Source organism: Psammomys obesus, unplaced genomic scaffold, assembly GCF_907164565.1.
Source record: "Psammomys obesus unplaced genomic scaffold, mPsaObe1.curated_primary_1811, whole genome shotgun sequence".
Lineage (NCBI taxonomy): Eukaryota > Metazoa > Chordata > Mammalia > Rodentia > Muridae > Psammomys > Psammomys obesus.
In genome coordinates, this window is record NW_026596073.1 from 10,153,976 (window position 1) to 10,160,460 (window position 6,485).

Genomic DNA, 6,485 nt, shown 5'->3' on the forward strand with positions numbered 1-6,485 from the left:
TTTCTTTCTTTCTTTCTTTCTTTCTTTCTTTCTTTCTTTCTTTCTTTTTAAAGATACCTTAGTAATTTTTGTCCTCATACTCAAACACCTACAAACATAGAGGTGCAAGTATGGTTTAGAATTCAGGAGAAGGAAAAGACTTATTTTAACATTATCTCACGTGAGCATTACCATTTGGTTGACTACACAAATAAATGTGGGTGAGGGTGTAGGAAAAGCATCTGAGATAGGGAGAAAGGAGATGACTAAGAAGGACTAATTAAAGAAGAAAGAGCCAAAGAAGTCTGTATTACCTGGCACCGATGACACATATTAGGACATTGTAGGGGTTGAGATTAGAAGTGGAAACTGAGAGACAGGTTGTTAAAGAAAACATCCCATGCTCTGCTAAGAAGTTTATAGTCTGCCTATGTTACAGAAACCTGTAAGAGAATTTATAAAATTATCTTTAGACAATGGATTCCTTATTCTGGCGGTTCTCTTGGAACTAGAGAAGTCTCTCTGCGATTCCCTCACATTTCTGCACATCTTCCAAAAACAGAGGCAATATCATCTCTTTCCCCAGCTTTTCAAGGACTTTTGTGCAGCCAACAGTCTTGGAAGAATGCCAGTGTTGTCCTTATGGCAGAAGGGAAGTGGTCTCATGAACAGATTTCAGTTTCCCAATCTGGTATCCAAAATTGTGATTGAGACTTACTCATGGTCCCTCTACCTGAGTTTATAGGTATCTCTGCTGGGAGACTTGAGGAGTCCATGCTACTACGAAACTCATCAAGTATGCCGTGATAAGGTTCATATATATTTGTATTTGAGGCTGGAATTGTATGTCTTGGTGACAATGATCATTTAACTATGGCAGGCTAATTTGTAATTTGAAAGTATAGGAAAGTCTCAGCAACTTAATAGTCTTGGCAGACTGAAGTCGTGAAGTTTCCACAGAATTCAGTAATACTAGGTTACTGGCAGTGGGTATGAGGCTGGTTATTGCAGAGATAATGTAACCAAGAAACAGGAGCAATTTTGCACTTACTGGATAAAGCCAATGGCTCAGGAATGATGAGACAAGAAAGACCTTTCAGTGGTCAAAAGATACCTAAGTGGGAGCCTCAACTCCCAGAAGAACCTCTTAACTATAGGGTGATACAATCAAGATGGGCATGCTGAAGAAGACAGGCAGGACAAGAGAGGGGAGGAATAATCATATCTTTTCTTTGAAAAGGCAGGTTTCTTCCAGGAACTTGGGTGCCATCTTTTTCTACTTCTTTTATGGCTTAATATTCCTGGTTATGACAGCAGATGGGTTAAGGCTACAAAGGAGACACCATAGCAATTTGGACACCAGTGCTTATAGTCTTTTTGCAGTGAGCTTGTGGACCTTCTGCGGCCTCAAGAGAAGAGGCAGTGCTTCCAGAAAAGTAATCTTTAAGTCCCTGAAAAGAGGCATAGGCAATTGTTATTGAAAGCCAAGTGACTGAGGGGTTAAATATAGCAAAGCTAGGAAGAGACTAATATTTTCTTGACTGCCATGTTGTGTGTGATTTCCAAAAGTAATGACTGATAAGCTAGCTGAGAGCAAGCAATCATTTAAGGTTTATTTAGACTTTTACTTAGTAGCAATAACAAAGTGTGTACATAAGGAAAGTCTCTAAATCATAATATTTCTGAGCCCTATTTTACATGATATGATATTTGTCTTATGAGAAATCAGTAGCAAAAAAATAAAAAAGACAAATCATAAAATGGGAGCAAACATTACTATCATGAAAGCATGTTATTAGGAGTCAGAAAAAGATGTCCCCAGCTACGTCACTTTTTTAATTTTAATTTTTATATTAATTACAGTTTATTCACTGTGTATCCCAGCTGTAGCCCCTCCCAATCTTACCCTCCCTCATCTTCTCCCTTGCTCCTCTCCAAGTCCACTGATAAGGGAGGTCCTCCTCCCCTTCCATCTAATTCTAGCCTATCAGGTCTTATCAGGATTGGCTGTGTTGTCTTCCTCTGTGAATTGATAAGGCTGCTTCTTCCTCAGGGGGAGGTGATCAAAGAGTCAGCCATTGAGTTCATGTCAGACACAGTCCCTGTTCTCATTACTAGGGTACCCACTTGGACACTGAGCTGCTATGGGGTTCTAGGTTATTTCCATTCATGGTCTTTGGTTGAAGTATCAGTCTCAGAAAAGACCCCTGTGCCCAGATTTCTTGGTTTTCTTGCTTTCCTTGTAGAGCTCCTGTTCCCTCTATGTCTTTCTATCTCCTCCTTTTTTCATAAGATTCCCTGCACTCTGCCCAAAGTTTGGCTATGATACTCAGCATCTGCTTTTATACACTGCTGGGTAGAGTCTTTCAGAGGCCCTCAGTGGTAGGCTTCTGTTCTGTTTCCTGTTTTCTCCCTCTTCAGATATCTATCTCATTTGCCTTTCTGAGTAAGGATTGATCATCTTACCCTGAGTCCTCCCTCTTGCTTAGCTTCTTTAGGTGTACAGATTTTAGTATGCTTATCCTGTATTATATGTCTAATTTCCACTTATAAGTGAGTATATACCATGTGTGTTTTTCTGCTTCTGGGATACCTTACTAAGGATGATCTTTTCTAGTTCCCATCATTTGTCTGCAAATTTCATGATTTCCTTGTTTTTAATTGCTGAGTAGCATTCCATCCTGTAAATATATCACAATTTCTGTATCCATTCCTCAGTTGAGGGGCATCTGGGTTGTTTCCAGATTCTAGCTATTATGAATAAAGCTGCTACAAACATGGTTGAGCAAATGTCTTTGTTGTGTACTTGAGCATATTTTGGATATATGCCCAGGAGTGGTATAGTTGGATATTGAAGAAGCACTATTCCTAATTGTCTGAGAAAGCACCAGATTGATTTTCAAAGTGGTTGTACCAGTTTACATTCCCACCAGCAATGGAGGAGGGTTCCCCTTTCTCCACATCCTCTCCAGTATATGTTGTCACTTGAGTTTTTGATCTTAGCCATTCTGATGGGTGTAAGGTAAAATCTCAGGGTTTTTTTGATTTGCATTTCCCTGATGCAATTCCCATCAAAATACTAACACAATTCTTTACAGACATTGAAAGAACAATTCTCAACTTCATATGGAAAAGCAAAAAAAACCCAGAATTGCCAAAACGATCCTGTACAACAACAGATCGTCTGGAGGCATCTCCATCCCCAATCTCAAGCTGTACTACAGAGCAATAGTGATAAAAATATGCATGATATTGGCATAGAACCAGAATGGTGGATCAATAGAATCCAAAAGAAAACCAGAAATAACCCCATACACCTATGGATACTTGATTTTTGACAAAGAAGCCAAAACCATACAATGGATAAAAGACAGCATCTCCCCCCCCAAAAAATGGTGCTGGTCTAACCGGATGTCTACATGTAGAAAAATGCTATGTCACTTTGAACTTTAAAGAGAGCACCTGCGGACCTGAGGAACAACAAATGCAGCGAAGGGCCTTTTCTGCAATTCTGCTTCTTCCTAAAGCCTAGGGCCATCAGTGAGCATACTTCCTTCCAATGTTATTACAGATTCTCTTAACCAAGGCAGATTAAACTCACATATCTGAGAAAGAGAGTAAGAACTCAAACATTATATTCGAAGCCCCAGAGAAATTTGCCCTACACCTCAATCTTTCATTTTCTCTAAAAGTAATCATCGGCTGGATCCAGGCTGGTAGCTCATATTTGTCATCACAGCACTTGGAAAGGCTAGTCTGGGCTACATACTGAGTTTTAGGTTAGCATAGGCAATAGAATGAGAGTGTCTTAGTCACTTTTCTGTTGCCGTCATAAACAGTATGACCAAAAGCAATTTGGAGAGGAGAGGGATGATTTCGGCTAAGAGCTGTAGTCTGCATGAAGGGAGGAAAGGGCAAGAGCTCAAGACAGAAACCTGAGGGAGGAGCTGAAGCAGAGGCCACAGTGAAACACGGCCTACCTGTTTGCTCCTTCTGCTTGCTCAGCTTGATTTCTTATACTACCCTGGTGTACCTGCCCAGGGTTGGCACAGGTCTCAGTGGACTGCCCTCTTCTGTATAAATTAGTAATCAAGAGTATACCCCACAGATTTGTCTACGGACAATCTGATGGAGGGAGCATTTTTTTTTTTCTCAATTGAGCTATCTCTAGGCAGCATGAGATATATCAAGTTAGCAAAAGACCAACCAGGACAGAGAACCTCAAAAAACAAAACAAAACACTGATATCAAACAGGGAAGAACTGGACCAAAATAATCAAACATCGACTCACTCTGGTATACGTGAGAGACTGAGGCTCAGTGGACCATTCTACACAATACACCCCTTTCTTAGAGCCTAGCATGGGTTCTCAACCTTTCAAATGCTGTGACCCTTTAATACAGTACTTCATGTTGTGGTGAACCCCTGAGCATATAATTATTTTTGTTGCTACTTCATACCTGTAATTTTGCTACGGTTACAGACTGTAATATAAATATTTTTTGGAGATGGAGGTTTGACAGAGGGGTCATGACCCATAGGTTGAAAATGTCTATCTTATGGCATTCCTCAAATGTTCTCTGACGACAGGGAGGAGCTTTGCCAGTCAGCCTGCATAGCTAGCTTCTTCTTCCTGCTCTTCCAGAACACAGCTGGCTGAATTCTATCAAGAGTTAGGGGGTTCCTTGCCAAGGCCATCTACCCAATGTCTGTATCAGGCATCCTGTGTCCCTTGAGTCATATCTGATGAAAAGCATTTTCAATAAAGTCTTTCAAGCTGAGAGGAAAATTTGGAGGGAAGGCCACTCCCTCATCAGCACCCTTCTGGGGGAGATTGCTGAGTGCACTGAGAAGGCCCATGAGAGGCTGCTCTTCCTCCACTTGGGTTCTCTCCTCCAGCACACTTCAAAAGAGACTATGAGGAAGAACAAGCTCGTAACTGTTAGTTTTTGTTTGTAAGGTTAAAGACTGGGCAAAAGAGCAGAAGGACTCAAAAGAAGATACACAGATGGCAACTAAATGTGTGGAAATGTGCTCAATGTCAAATGTTATTAGAGAATTGCAAATTGAGTCAATAATGAGATTTCACTGTGTATCTATTATGTATCTATTATGACTAAAACCCAAAGCCATGAAAACATTTAATGCTGATGAAGATATAAAACAATTAAAACTCTTATTCATTGCCTGCAGGAGTATAAAAATAGTATACTGTGTAACATTTTTTTAAGGCTGCTTATAGGCCTAGACATCTTTACCACATAATACAGAACTTGGTTTTCCTGGTAATTAAAAAATCCCACTACCAAGTATTAGGGAACCTGTTCCAATTTGTTGATTAGGGGTCTCAGAGAGCCCCACAAAACTATACAGGCTATTGCTCTTGGTTGCCCACCAGGTCTTGATGGCAAGACCTGACTGGAAGGAAGATGCCACACTTTTTGATCACAGAGTATGGAAAAGCGAGTGCATCTTGGTCTGGAAGCTAGCTTCTATAGTGCTGGAAGATGCTAGGCAAACTCCTGAGGAAGAAAAATCGACAGGTTTACTCAGTTGTTAATCCTATAATATACAATAATGGTTAGTGTGGCAAGATATGCCAACTGGGGCAGTCGTGGGATGGATGTTGTGGAGTGATGAATTGGAGTTGAAGCTTACCCACCCCAGAGCAGGAAGCGTGCCTGGTATCAATTAATTGCGCCAGGAACCTGTGCCTGGGGAAGTCATACGCCCCAGGAGAGAACACACTACTATCAGTTTACAAAGTGTACATAGCATTAAAGCTGCTTTTTAAATACCTACCCTTACCCGCAGAAATTAGTGCAGCCTTCAGCACTCTTCACAAAAGCCTCCTTTTGCTGATAAAAGGGCAGAGCAGAGGAGCCTGTAAAGTGCTTATCCATAACAGGATAGCGACATCATACCACTTCCTGACCAAGGCTTAGGAAACCTCTGCAACTGGAGCGGAAAGGTTCTCAGAGCCCGAAGTCAGCGAGGATTACACAAAATGGTGTCTTCTGGACACGGAAGGGCTGTTGCTTTCAGACACTCACAGGAGCCGTGGTTTCCTATATAAGATCAAACCAGCTGCCATTCCAGCACAGATAGGAAAGGAGCTCGTGAGGGCCCATCCCTAGCTGAGGAGCCATGGCAGTTGATGGTTGTTGGAGAAGGGACTGTCAATTTTCCTAATGGGTGAGGTTCTTGCTATGTTGTCCACACTCAAATTGATGGCCCCACAGACCTTATTTAATAGTAATGTGTCAACAGTGGCTCACTGGCATTGTGTATATTTTACATCGATTCGAGATGTTAACCTTTTGGGAAATTGTGGTGAGGCTTGGTTTTGGACAATGTGGGAAATCCTTATTTTCCCCTCGATTCCTTTCTAAACCTGTAACTATTGTAAAACACAAGTGTATTAATTCTAAAGCAAATATATCGGATCCCAGTTCTTTGAAGGAATAAATAATTTTAATTTGACAGCATTGGGGTTGCGGTCCTG